We start from the raw sequence: 15,769 nt of genomic DNA, 5'->3' as shown, positions 1-15,769 counted from the left end.
GTACAAAGGGGCTAATATCTGACTCAAATGTGGGATGTGTTGACGCCAAAAACCAAATAAACCAATAAATCTCTGGGATTCTTTTCGGTTCCGAGGAACAACAAAATCATGAATTTTCTGCTTCACCTATGGAATCACTTCTCTGTTACCTTTATGCCAATTGATACCTACAAATTTTACACTTTGTGACGGACCTTGTAACTTGTCGGGATTGATTTCCCAACCCTTTTCTCGTAAATGAGTGATAACCTGATCTAATTGAGTCTGAACTTGATCCTGTGTCTCACCTTGAACCAAAATGTCGTCAATATAATGACAAATTTGTATTGGTGGGTTTATGGGTATTTCAGATAAATGTTTCGCCACCAGCCGGTGACAGATCGTAGGACTGTGTACATAGCCTTGAGGAAGGCTTCTAAACGTCATTTGACGTCCATTCCATGTAAAACTGAATTGTTCCTGACACTCAGGGGCAATTGGGATTGAAAAGAAAGCATTAGCAATGTCAATAGACGCATACCACATTCCTGGATGCTTCTGAATTCTCTCAATTAAAGTAATCATGTCTGGTACTGCAACAGTTAAAGGGGGTGTATATTTATTTAATTCGCGATAATCAACAGTCATACGCCAAGAATTATCACTTTTACGCACAGGCCAAGCGGTATTATTCCAAGCAGAAGTAACCGGAGTTATAACTCCTGCATTCACTAGATCCCGAATTGTAGCACTGATTTCTTCGTGACCACCTGGAATACGGTACTGTTTTTGGGAAATTACTTTTGTAGCCTGGGGAATCTTTATAGGAGGCATTCTCAAAAGGCCAACTCGTACAAGTCTGGATGATACATAACCTCTACTTCCAAATTGATAACAACCATCATCTAAATGCAATGTCAAACCTTTTAGAATATCGATTCTAATTATGCATTCCAAAAGTGGCACAACTAAAACAGAATATTCTTTTCGGGGAATTCTACCTATTTTCATTTCAACATTTGTTTGCACTGCGGGGGTCTCCTTCCCACCTAAACCAGTAATTGTGAAAAATTGTCCTTTAAATTTCTTTGATTTTCCATGAATTTGAGTGGCCTCCGCTCCTGTATCTACCAATGCTTGGGCCCTTTGTATATTACGATGTCTCCAAAAAATTTCAATATCTACATAGGGTCTATTATCCTTGTGGCCCAACTGCGTACCGGAGCTTGACCTATTTCCTAGTCATTTTTATTGCGTTCTGACAACCAAGACAAATCAGGATGAATACTCTCAAATTTTTTGGACGATGTAATTTCCTGTTCATATCCATCCCCATTACGAAACGGATTTTTGTCATCTACATAGGATTGTGAATTTCGTTCAGAAAATCTGTGCCGATCCTCTCTTCTCCTCATTTCAGGGGACTGATCCCTTTCATCTCTGTATCTGCTTTCAACACGGTCATCCCTCCCCCTCTTTCTTTCCCCTTCTCTCCCCCTCTCTCTCTCACGCCGAGGGGACACATCTCGCTCATTCCGTCGTCTATCACGCCGATCCGAATCATCACGACGTCTATCATCCCCACTGTCATCAGAATATTCACGATCACAATCATTCTTGCGTACACGTCGAGCACCCTCCTTCCGATCCAAACCACGCTTGCGAAACATATCCCACAAGCGATTATTAGGTTCACCATCAATGTCTTCTCTCTTCACACCGTCAGCCAGCAAAGCAAGAAACATATCACGTCTAGAAAACTGATAATTTCCAGCAGTATGACCCTCAGGTCTGGATTGTCTTTCAGGTTTAAGCCATTCGCCCAATTCACCAAGCTGACGTACAGATTCAAGCACTAAGGACAACGTGTTACCAGTCTGATTGATCAACAAAGTCATCATAACTTGTTTATATGCAATAGGGGAAGAATGGATAATGCGATTCCGCACAGAAGATGTCAACAAACCATCCAACAACCTGTCAGAAGTACTCAGAAAAATCTCAGTTTTCATCACCTCCTCCTTCAGTCTTTGTGCCGCATCACCTAAAGTATACCACGGCTTGTCATTCAGGGGCCAATCAGATTCAGTAGGGTATTTGTGATTACAGCCATCAGTCGCTAATTGAAGCAGACTAATTTGACCAACACCATTATAATTTCGGAAATGATCTTGAACAGTAGAATCAGAACTCAAAGAACAAAATTTCAAAGTATCTCCCGCATCCAACATGATGCCAGCAGCACCCAGTTCATAGAGACGCACCATCAATGTAAGTAAGGCCTCACCGGGCCGCTGTCGAAATCGTTGCAAAATGTCACTAACTTCCTGTTGTGTAAAGTCTTTTAAACTATCCAAAGGAATACCATTTGGATTACCAGGAGCCTGCTGTAATTTTCACCGAAAAACAGGATGCGCAGAAATTTCAGTAAGAGCAGCAGAAGAAACTCGATCAGTAGAATTAGAGGGACATGTAGATTGAGAAATGTCATCAGATTTAGAACACCGATCATGGTCGCCGGAATCATCAAGTTTGTCAAAAGTATTAGATTTATAGTCATGTCCAGTGCGAGAATACTCGTGTCTGTGACACTCCTCAGCCGAGGAGCCAGAATCATTCGAGTCCCAGATATTACCGTCCCATTCATCAGGATTCCAGTCCAGTCCGGCTTTCGCCACGACCAGACGCACCTTCCGTTTGCAAACTCGACCACGACGATTCTTATATTTGTATTTAGCAATACGAACAGCAGCACGTTCAGCAATTGTCTGATAAGTCTCTAGTTTGTCGGCAAGCAATTTATTTTGACATCTCAAAAGAGTATGAGCATTTTGCACTTCAACAAACTTTTCTTCAATCTCTGCATATTGTTTCTGTAATTTTAAAAATTTCTCATGTACAAGCCGGTATGCAGATAAAACAATCCAACCTCTGCGTCCCAAAACAGGAAGCTCATCACCTTGACAATCTGCGCTTTTTGCAAACAAGCAATCACATTGGATGGATCCGCCAATTCCAAACAAGAACTCCAATTTTTACTCAAATCAGTAGAATCAGCCCACTCACGGGCCAATGCCTCATAAGGCGTTGATTCCCATCCGGGAATTTCAACAGGCAATTTAAAAGTAGATTTTGACCTTCTCAAAAACATAGTGCCAAAAGAAAAAGATATATACAACTATAAACAAAAAATATACAAAATGTACACCCTACGCTCCAAGCGCAAAGCAACAAGATAGAACAACACTGCGCAAACAGGCTTACATAAACGGTTCGTGACGCCAGATGTAACAACCGGATTTTTGGACCAGATAGAATCAGCTCACGAAGACACCACCAACCCAGCCGAAACGTAACCACCTCCCTCCTCAGGACCTACTTACCAAGGCACCTGGGTACCTACCTGAGGATGGGAAATTAGCAATATACAAACTCATATCATCAAAAACACCACTAAATCTATAGGGATTACTAGAAATACTCACTGATTACTAAGGAACTCCATATTCTACACCACACTCTTATCTTATAGTCTCGCGGCAATGTAGGCCCAGACTAGACTACCCTGGGGTAGTTCTGATTACGTACCATTACACACTGACCATAATCAGTGCTCACACAAGCCACAATCCTGTGGGTATAGGCACCGTATCCTTCCGGTGCTCTCACTCTCTCACACAAGCCACAATCCTGTGGGTATACACATTGATCATAATCAATGCTCTCACTCTCTTACACAAGCCACAATCCTGTGGGTATACACATTGATCACAATCAATGCTCTCACTAATGCCACTCCCTCTCTAGCTGCAATCTCTGTCCTATGAATACCTTCAGCTCTCTCTCTCTCTCTGTTGGGAAGTGTATATATATATATATATATATATATATATATATATATATATATATATATATATATATATATATATATATATATATATATATATATATATATATATATATATATATATATATATATATATATATATATATATATATATATATATATATACTGGGGATGTAATATTATATTTTATGTGATAGAAAGACAGGTCAATCCTCTCACACAAGAATGGCCAAATCACAATATGCAAAGGTTATTCTCTGATATGAGTGGTCCCTGCTCCCTTGCTCAGTTACCACTTACCCGGAAGGGAGACGCATCCGTCCACATAACAGCATCTGACTAGAAGAAAGGTTAACTACATCATTTAAATAACAATCACACAATGGTTCACTAAGAACTGGGGTCCCTTTATTACGCAATAACAAATTATAACAACAATATAATACTGCAATATAACATTGTCTTGACAGGCTTTTTGGCTCTATTTCGGAGTGATAAAGACTTTAAGCTTGCTCACACCTATAGGCTGTATTCTTCCCTTTTAAGCCCTTTCTTCCAGACCTAGAAGAGGATAGCTGCTTTATATGATGATAGATCCCTTACTCTAATCCATCTATTGCCTATTGGCTTTGCCTTTCATTATTTTGCCTATAGTAGAGGGTGGATCCTGTGGTCCTGACTTTATCTTATGGTTTGTGTAGGTACTCTGACAGAGCTAAGGGTTATTTCCTTCTCAGGCCTACAAGGCCCAGAGCTAGAGAAACTCCATCTTGCTTTTTATCCCTGCAGAGCTGAGATGCTTCAAGGGGAAAGGTAATATTTTGGTTTTGAGCTGTTGTTCGCCCTAAGCGAACCGGAGAGAACCAGCCAGAGCTGAATCTAATCAAGAAGTGTCCCTGGGCTCAGGTCTCTAGACGAAACAAGCAGCTGATCACTGTGGGAGCGTCTAGAGCAAGGAGCCCGGTGCATGGACCTGGTGGGAGGAGGCTGCTGGCTGGAGCTTTCCACTAGAGGAGAGGAATCCATATTAGCAAATTGCAGGAGAGGAGGAGTGGTCAGTTTGGTTCTTGAAGAGTGGAGAGTAGGATGTCTGCTGGAGCTGCAGAATACAGTGCAGTTCTATTGGTTTTCTGGAATGGAGAAAGAAGGCAGATGATTGCTGAAGCTGGAGAGAGACTATCAGAATGCATTAAAGCAGATGGAGGAGTTGAGGCTGTCAGCTGGAGCAATTGAGCAATAGGCGTGAAGCTATGGTGACGGAGGGAGAGACAGAGAGAGCCCTGATCCCACCAGAGACAGAGAGAAATCTTCCTTCTAATAGGTGAGGTAGTCTAAACTAGTCCGCTTTACACTTACACCTTAATCTTGTCCTTATTCCCTAGGCTATTGTATGTCTAACCCTTTTCTTTCAGCGGTGTGTTAAAGTTCCTGTTAGTTGTAGAGACCCAGCAGATTTGTGTATGTGCATTCTATTATTGTAATAAAGATACCCCAGTTCTTAGTGAACTAGTGTGCATGTGTTATTCTTATGATAAAGCTAGCCTTTCTTCTAACCAGATGCTTTAGCAACTGATGGATCAAAAGGAAATAGGAGCGTTTAAATCAGGGAATAACTCTGGCACACAGTGTGTGTCTATTCTTTTTAAAGCACAGGTAACCTTTTTCTTCTAGTCAGATGTTACAGCCAGAACAGATGCTGCCCCTGATCCGGTAAGTCTGAATAATTAGGGAAAGAGAGGAGCCCTTGAGCTAGGGAATTATTGACACTAAGTGATTCGGCCATCCCATAATATTATTGTAGTAGCGAACCCTTAGTGAATAGTGAGAGAGACTTCCCAACATAGAGACAGAGAGCTGAAGGTATTCATAGGAAAGTGGTCGTCATTGGTAAGTGGCGTTAGTGAGAGCACTGATTGTGGTCAGTGTGTAGATCTGCCGGATTGCAGATCGGATTGTAAGTGAGTGAGCACCGGGGGGATACGGTGTTTAGGTCCGCCGGATTGTGGACCGGATAAACAGAGAGCACTGGGGCTGCAGCTCAGTGTGTGAATGGCACGCCGGATTGCGTGTCGAGTGAGCACTGAGGGTGAGCAGTGTGTATGGCACGCCAGATTGCGTGTCGAGTGAGCACTGAGGGTAATCAGTGTGTAATGGTAGATAATCAGAACTGCCCCAGTGTAGATTAGTCTGGACCCATGTGGTCGCGAGACTATGAGGTATGAGTATGGTGTAGGGCATGGGTGTCCTTAGTAATCAGTGAGTATTCCTAGTAATTCCTATAGATTTAGTGGTGTTTCTGATGATATGAGCTTGTATAGTGCGAGTTCCCCATCCTCAGGTAGGTACCCAGGTGCCTGGATAGATGGTCCTGAGGAGGGAGGTGGTTACGTTTTGGCCAGGTTGGTGTTGCTCAGTGAGCTGGTTCTATCTGGTCTGAAAATCTGGTCATTACATTTGGCGTCGACGAACAGTTTACGAAGCCTGTGTGCGCTGTATTGGTTTTTATCTTGATGGTTTGCACTTGGCACGAAAATTGGCCTAGGGCTTGAACAGTTGCAGTGTAAGGAGATTGCAGTACATCATGGCATTTGACTTATGCAGGGTGGAAGAAATGCTTTTCATCTTGGTGTTTGAACTGTCAGGCTTGAAGGGTGACATTACATGAGGGAGCCAATTACATCTTTGTGATGATCCAATTGTACAAATGTGTGTGAAAAATGCTTTTAAATTGCCCATTAAATTGCTTGCTGCATTTGCTTACGCTGTGCAATGTGAAATGTGTTCAATGTAATATGACTTGTGGAGTTCCTTGTAAATAGCGCCATGTAAATGTGGCTTGTGAGGTGCATGTTCTCATTTTGACTTGCTGTGTTCCTTGTGAATTGCGCCTTGTATATATGCCTTGTGAAGAGCATGTCATTATTGTGACTTGTTGACTTTCTTGTAAATATGGCTTGTGAATAGCGCCATGTAATTGTGGCTTGTGAGGAGCATGTTCTCATTTTGACTTGCTGTATTCATTGTGAATTGCGCCGTGCATATATTCCTTGTGAAGAGCCTGTCATTTTTTGAACTTGTTGACTTTCTTGTAAATATGGCTTTTGAATAGCGCCATGTGGATATGGCTTGTACAGAGCATGCTATTGTTGCGTTAGGCAGGAGAGAGCTGGATCTCTTTCAAATGCTTGGGGGATTTGTTTTGTAGATGTGTGCACGTGTTATTTGAAAACGTGGAGTGATAAGTTCTTGAATTTCCCATGTACTGCAGACATTGGGGAATGATTGTGTTTGAGCTGCCAAAGGGTTAATATCTTGAATTGAGACGGCAGTATTTATTTTAACATGCTGTTTAACATGCATGGTTATGTGAGCTGACACTAAAAGTCAGTGAGTGTTTAGATGAATGATGGTTTGATTTGACTTTCATTGGTTGCTGGGTTCTACCTATGTGCTTTGTCAGCTTGCTGACGGAATGGTAACATCTTGCTTAGAGAGAAAAGCTGTGTTCATTTAACATTTTATTTGAAATGCATCCACGTATTTGTGTGGGTTTGCCTTGGAACACATGATTTAATGTGTCTGACTCTTAGAGGTCGGTAAGTTATAAACCCACCAGTCGGATTGAGATAAGGGTTTGCACGGAGGATGCTTTAATTAATGCGTTAGCGGTTGTGAAGAACGAAAATATAAAAACAGACCCATCATAGAATGTGCTTTTAATTAGTGAAATGCAACCGTGTGCTTTTAAAAAAATGTGTTCTAGAAAATATACATGATTATTTTTACCCAATGCAAGCTGCCCCTTAGAATAGCGTGTGAAAGTTAACCCACTCAGTTTGAAAAAAAATGGCTATTTGAAAAATAAATTATGTTAAATATGGCCCTTTTTGATAGGTTGAATAGAATAGCTTGCACACTAAATTATGCTGCAATGCAAAATTACATGTTACCCCTTGTTTTACTTCTCATGTTGTTTTCAAAATGGAAAATTAAATGCAATGTTGTTCTAATTATTTTTCCCTTTCAGCCAGAAGCTGTTTTTATAATAGATTTATTTCAAAATGCTAGCCTGTGACTTAGTTGCAAAAAATATGTCCTTATTAATTATTGGTTTTAGGATGCTTTTCATCACGTTTTAATTTTGCTTCAGTTAGTTAGAGAATAATGGTTAGCTCTCTGGCCTGGGAACAGATGTGTTTTGAGTTACAAAGAATTTGAAATGACCTTGGCTGATATGAGCCGGGCACCAGTTCTCAGCTCGGAGCTTTGTGAGGGAGGAGTCCCAGTGTGTAACTTCTGAGAGCAGAGTGAGCCAGCTTGTTATTCTTGGCTATATTCCAATTTCTTTCCGCGGAGAAATGTTTATGTAAGGGGGGGTCAAGTCGCTCTTCCTTGCTGTCGGCGCAGACAGCTTCATTGCCTTCAGATAAGGGATCCTTGCACATGCAGAATAATTGGCAGACGCTTGGCCCTTGGAGTTAGATAAATACAGTAGGCCTAAGTGAGCTTCCCTGACTAGAGATTAGAGATGCTTGGACAGAATGGTTGGCAGCAGCCTTGCTCCTGCAATGAGATCAGCACTTGGCAGTGATTCAAAATTACATCCCACTGTAGCCTGGCTTCTGCTTATTTTGATTGGATCAGATTCAAAACTCTGAGCGCGAACATCTTTCTGAAGGGAGGGGCTGTTTCTCGGATGAGCTGAGAGTAGCTAGGGCCCAGCCCTTCTGGCTGTGTATGACAAAATTAGATTTTGCCCAAACAAATTTAAAAGAATATGATTTAAATCATTCCTTGAATTTAGAAGACTTACCTTTATTAATTAGGAGGTTTCTTTCGACAATAAAAAAGCACTTGGGGTGCTTTTTAAATGGAAAATTTATTTTTGCTAGATTAATGATACTTGTTTTTTTGTTTCAGGTTGTTGGGTTGTGGTGTTTGGTGTGTGCGTCGGCCCACCCCCCTCCCACTCCCTTTGTTATTTTACTTTTTTGTTTTCATTTTTTATGTTAGTTTGTTGTTTTTGGAAGATGGAACCAGACCAGACCGGATTGGTGGCTGATGAACGACGGAAGCTGGTGACTAATGACCAGATCGGAGGAAGTGTATTTCCTTGGCACCGGATACAGATGAAGATGAAGGGTGGTGACCTACACTGATGAATCCACAATTGACTGCCTTGAACCCCAAAATTATGCTGAAGAACCCATCTTTATTTGGTTATAATTATGTTTCCAACAGAAGAAATCATTTTTTCCCCATATTTTTTATTTCAGATGGACATTATGCCAGTTTTGAATTTACCATATACAGGCCCCACTTAAAAAAGATTTTCATAATCCTGTGTATGGTTTTGATGTTTATGCAGTGCTATATTTTGATTTTAGTATGCTATGCTATTACAGATTGACTTTACACGGGTTTATCTTTCACCTATTTCATAGTTTTCCTGTTTTCTGCAAAACAGTCTTGCCAATGGAGGGACAAAAAAATATGATGGTGCACACATGTGTTCCACAGTGTGATACAGTGAGAAACTAGGTGCTAACGGTTTTGTGATATTGTGTCCTTTACCTATTGCCTTTGGCATGGTTCAAATGTATCTTTTATATATGCATCACATTTAGATAATTTTCTGATTTCATGCTTGATATGCATAGTGCTACACCAGCTATTTTGTAGGAATGGGGTTATCCTTATTTTCCTGTTATTACACTTTCACTTTGATTCATTAACTCTTAATTAGAACAGTGGGATTTATTCCAAGGGTGGTTACCCTAAACTTTAAGTTGTCCTGGGAGGTGTATCTTTTAGTCAGGTTATGTCCTACATCTATTATTAATGTTTGCCCAGACCTTGAGGACCGTTTGTCATGTTTATTTGTCAGATTTCACCAAATTCTTTCTTAAGTTTACAAAAGTAGGTAGCTCTCATTTAGGCCCATTGTTATTTTCGTTCCACAAACATGGCCCTACACCAATGGATTTCATGAGTTATCATTAGAAGTTGAAGTACATTTAGTTCTTAAGTTGTCCAAAGTAGGTAGGCCTCATTTAGGCCCTTTGTTGTTTTTTCAATAGAAAATGAGGTACATTTAGTTCTTAACTTGACCGAAGTAGGTAGGCCCCATTTAGGCCCCTTGCTGTTTTCATTCTACAAACACGTCCCTACATCAATAGATTTTATAAGTTATCACTATGAGTTGAGGCACATTTAGTTTGAGGGTGCTTTGGTTGGTTTCTGTTGTTATCAGATCAATCTTAGTTATGTTTCAGCATTCAGGTCAAGGGTGCTTTGATTTGTTTTCAGTTGGCTGTTAGATTTGTATTCCCTACATCAAGTTCAGGTGGAATTTCCTTAAGTTGTCATTTATTTTAGAGAGTCTTTTGGTTTTTGGTTTTGTTGATAGATTATGTTGATGTTTGTTTACTTGGATGTTGTTGTTTATAGATGTTCGCAAGATAAAGTCTTAGGGTGGAATGTCTTGACAGGCTTTTTGGCTCTATTTCGGAGTGATAAAGACTTTAAGCTTGCTCACACCTATAGGCTGTATTCTTCCCTTTTAAGCCCTTTCTTCCAGACCTAGAAGAGGATAGCTGCTTTATATGATGATAGATCCCTTACTCTAATCCATCTATTGCCTATTGGCTTTGCCTTTCATTATTTTGCCTATAGTAGAGGGTGGATCCTGTGGTCCTGACTTTATCTTATGGTTTGTGTAGGTACTCTGACAGAGCTAAGGGTTATTTCCTTCTCAGGCCTACAAGGCCCAGAGCTAGAGAAACTCCATCTTGCTTTTTATCCCTGCAGAGCTGAGATGCTTCAAGGGGAAAGGTAATATTTTGTTTTTGAGCTGTTGTTCGCCCTAAGCGAACCGGAGAGAACCGGCCAGAGCTGAATCTAATCAAGAAGTGTCCCTGGGCTCAGGTCTCTAGACGAAACAAGCAGCTGATCACTGTGGGAGCGTCTAGAGCAAGGAGCCCGGTGCATGGACCTGGTGGGAGGAGGCTGCTGGCTGGAGCTTTCCACTAGAGGAGAGGAATCCATATTAGCAAATTGCAGGAGAGGAGGAGTGGTCAGTTTGGTTCTTGAAGAGTAGGATGTCTGCTGGAGCTGCAGAATACAGTGCAGTTCTATTGGTTTTCTGGAATGGAGAAAGAAGGCAGATGATTGCTGAAGCTGGAGAGAGACTATCAGAATGCATTAAAGCAGATGGAGGAGTTGAGGCTGTCAGCTGGAGCAATTGAGCCAGAGGCGTGAAGCTATGGTGACGGAGGGAGAGACAGAGAGAGCCCTGATCCCACCAGAGACAGAGAGAAATCTTCCTTCTAATAGGTGAGGTAGTCTAAACTAGTCCGCTTTACACTTACACCTTAATCTTGTCCTTATTCCCTAGGCTATTGTATGTCTAACCCTTTTCTTTCAGCGGTGTGTTAAAGTTCCTGTTAGTTGTAGAGACTCCGCAGATTTGTGTATGTGCATTCTATTATTGTAATAAAGATACCCCAGTTCTTAGTGAACTAGTGTGCATGTGTTATTCTTATGATAAAGCTAGCCTTTCTTCTAACCAGATGCTTTAGCAACTGATGGATCAAAAGGAAATAGGAGCGTTTAAATCAGGGAATAACTCTGGCACACAGTGTGTGTCTATTCTTTTTAAAGCACAGGTAACCTTTTTCTTCTAGTCAGATGTTACAGCCAGAACGGATGCTGCCCCTGATCCGGTAAGTCTGAATAATTAGGGAGAGAGAGGAGCCCTTGAGCTAGGGAATTATTGACACTAAGTGATTCGGCCATCCCATAATATTATTGTAGTAGCGAACCCTTAGTGAATAGTGAGAGAGACTTCCCAACATAGAGACAGAGAGCTGAAGGTATTCATAGGAAAGTGGTCGTCATTGGTAAGTGGCGTTAGTGAGAGCACTGATTGTGGTCAGTGTGTAGATCTGCCGGATTGCAGATCGGATTGTAAGTGAGTGAGCACCGGGGGGATACGGTGTTTAGGTCCGCCGGATTGTGGACCGGATAAACAGAGAGCACTGGGGCTGCAGCTCAGTGTGTGAATGGCACGCCGGATTGCGTGTCGAGTGAGCACTGAGGGTGAGCAGTGTGTATGGCACGCCAGATTGCGTGTCGAGTGAGCACTGAGGGTAATCAGTGTGTAATGGTAGATAATCAGAACTGCCCCAGTGTAGATTAGTCTGGACCCATGTGGTCGCGAGACTATGAGGTATGAGTATGGTGTAGGGCATGGGTGTCCTTAGTAATCAGTGAGTATTCCTAGTAATTCCTATAGATTTAGTGGTGTTTCTGATGATATGAGCTTGTATAGTGCGAGTTCCCCATCCTCAGGTAGGTACCCAGGTGCCTGGATAGATGGTCCTGAGGAGGGAGGTGGTTACGTTTTGGCCAGGTTGGTGTTGCTCAGTGAGCTGGTTCTATCTGGTCTGAAAATCTGGTCATTACAAACATATAGCCTGAAAAGCAAAGAAAAGAATTAGAATATGTGTGCACGCTAATAAGAAAGGGTCGACGTCACCTTACGAGTACGAAGTCTGGACTCAGTTGTCATCTGGGTTCCCTTCTCGTCTGTGCCTTGGCTCATCTTAGGATCACCCCTGCAGTCACGGATACACGTCTGCACAGCTATGCTCTGTTCTACTCTGCTCCCCTCCAAGTCACTGGAACCTTCCTCTTATTCTCTATTTCGTCTGTCTCACTCTCGCTGTTCTGCACTACTCCTCTCTCCTCTCGATCACGACTATCTTCACCTTCCAACTTTGATCTTATAAATCAGTTTCTGCCGCTCTTGTATTCGTTCGCTCCGCTAACTTCTTCACTCTGCATACTCTGATCTCAATGTCAAAGCTCACCAGCTGCTCCAACTAAAGTAACTTCAATCTTTCTGAGAGATTATCAGCCTTCGGTCTTCTTCGGATTTCAAAATGGCGACTGTCTGCTTTAAGTTGATTAACTGCAATGATGCTAACGACTAGCTGCCGTCTACTAACTGACTCTCTGAACTCTCTACGCTTTTGCTAATATGGAACCTTGTTCATGCATGGAAATTTCCGGCCAGTAACATGCCGCCCACCAAATTCTTGCACCACCCCGTGCCAAGGACACGTTCTCAGCCGGCAGGCGTGGTGTTATGTCTTCGACACGAAGAAAAATACAGTCTTTCGATAAGGGCCAGCCTGAGCCGGTTCTCTCCAAGCGAGCAACACCTTATAACTAAAACATTACATTTGACCTAAAAGCCTCTCAAGCAGCCGAGGCAGAAAGAAAGATGGAGTCTCTCTCGTTCGAGGCCTACAAGGCCCGAAATAAACATAACTCTATCAGAAACATACTAGTAGCTTTACAAAAGGACGGAATAATACTAATACTAAGGAATCTATCCCCTAACGTAAACTTATAGGCCCTAGAATAAAGAAAAGAATAGGGAATTATGTCAAGCACCTTGTGAATAGGCCAGGTCTGAGGTTATTCTCCTCCTATTAGAATGATAGCAGGCTAAAGTCACCTTCACTCAAAAAGGGGGACAAAAACCCGGTCAGAACATGTCCCTAATACAAAATCCCAAAAACAGTAAACACGCCCTAAACACACCCCTTCTTGGATTTTTCCAGCAAGACTCCATCTTCGTCTAAAAACCGTTGCTGTGTCACTGGGTCCCAGGCACCTTCTCCCCCAAATGTAGCTTCTCTGCATTCCGGTTTACTCCCTTCGTTCTCACTCTTACCAACCTAACTCCTAAACAATGGCTCATTCTACCTAACAAACTCCATTTCCTTGCACCTGCAACAGAAATGTATGAAAACAACCTTGCACACATTCTAAGTTACAACTCAAAATTCGACTGCAAACAGAAGCCTTTTCCCAAGGAAAACACAATTCAGCCTACACTGTTTAGCTAAATTAAGAAAATATAGCTAGGCCTCTGCTGGCGTTTTCATGTCTCAGGCCTTTACACAAATTAAACACATTTCTAAAATCCATTATTATGTTTAAATTCAAATTCATGTTAATGCATTACATTTCACTCATGAATAAATGAGCCTACACGTGCAACTTCTAACGTGGTACACATTTAAACCTAATGCAACATCTTATACGTGAAGCATTAATTTCTACATTTACTTAAGGCACTTTCTCATGGTAACACTACATTAGTGCCCAAACTACATGAATATTCATAAACTGGCTAACATAAATTGATTAATTACTACATTCTTAATAATCACACATTCCTACAGTCCTCTAAATATGCGGGTGCTGACTATCTGTGGTTATAATGCACCCCTACAAATTTTCAAAATAACATGGCGCTCTATCAGTATTGTCATTACCTTAACTGGGAGATGCAATGTGTGGTGCAAGCTGCAGTGGCCTCTTGACGAGAGCCCTGGCACTCAATATTTCTTTTACGAATTAAGCACTGTCTTGGAGCTGAATAATGGGGGACTGGGTATTACCACTGCTTAGGAAAGAATACAGCTGCAATATGATGTCTTTTCTTCTGATGTTTTCGCAAGTACTGCAAATTAGTAAAAGGTCTATCGAATGAGGCATTTATATAGAAAACACAAATTTCATGGGACAAAACATTGTGCCAAAAATATTGAGGACAATAACATTGTGAAGGTAAATTTCTATAGGTAAGTAAAGTTTTCACTATATGCAACTCCACATATATGTATGTACCTTGACAATGCATATATCTTCAAGATACTTGGATGTAGAGTTAAGGACAGTAAATCTATACTTACAGATTTGCACTTGCTTGTTGGATATTTTAGTCCTAGATATTCTGTCCACATGATATTTGTGGTTTAGATAGTCTGTCAGTGATCCATAGAATGCTACTCAGTGGTGTGAAGGTGTGCTTTCCAGGTCTGGCTTGACAATTCAGCTGTCTACATCATGTATTGTTAAGATTTATTTTATAAAACGTTGACATTGAACTTTGGTACCAACTGTAGCAGAATTATCTTCGCACATGGTGCTTTCGACTGTTTGATGTATCATTCTGCCTTCCAGGAAGTCACAACTCAATTATCACTTGGTTTGTTACATTCAGTTCTCTAACTCCTATATGCATTACTTACAGAATGCCTTTGCCTTTTTTTCACATCATTGCAAAAGCAATAAAGCAAGCTTTAAAATTGCAACCAGCGTTTGTGGGTGCCTGTGGATACAAGTGTTGGTATATTAAAGCCAGGTCTATTGGTTGCACAAATGCTTGTTAGAGTAGCAGAATGCAAGCAGGCCCGTTTGTGTGTCAATTAATATGCTATATCATGTTACGGGTAGAAAGAGTAATAAGTAGGTTTTATACATCCAGAAACTCTGTGTGGTTAGTTGTTCATAACAAAGATTTCACTTACAAAGAATGTACAGCTTTTCAAAATGAGATTGTCTGTGAGCAGGCTGTGAAAAGCACACTTAGAAGGTGAGACCCCCTTCAAAAGGATTTAAGGATAAAAAGGCGGTAGGTTACCGCCAATCTTCTGTCAGAGAGAGTAACCATTACACGTTGCATGTTATCGAGCCTGATCTCGTGGGAAAGCTGGTCATGTCCTAACAAGAAGCAATTGATTATGTGCTAGAGTCTGGGAAGGTGAGGTAGACAAAAGGCACACTCAAAGTGAGCACAGGTTCATGGACTGAGGTTCACAGAAAGAGCAGGCAGAATGCATTGCACATCTGTAAGCAAAGCAAAAACTCTATCATCTGTTCTTGTCCTATACAAGAAAAAGATCTGGCCTTCCAAGATTGCTTTTCAAAATCCAAATTGATCTTGCTTAGCTCCTGTATGCTCCTCATCGAGCTACTCTTTGGGTGGGTAGCCTCCGCCTGAGAATTTATTGTTCCTTAGATTTTATTTGGCACAGTTATTAGCTGGGAGCTGAAAACAGCTGTGGATCATGTGTTCATACC

Source organism: Lissotriton vulgaris, chromosome 7, assembly GCF_964263255.1.
Source record: "Lissotriton vulgaris chromosome 7, aLisVul1.2, whole genome shotgun sequence".
Classification (NCBI taxonomy): domain Eukaryota; kingdom Metazoa; phylum Chordata; class Amphibia; order Caudata; family Salamandridae; genus Lissotriton; species Lissotriton vulgaris.
This window is presented reverse-complemented; position numbering follows the sequence as displayed.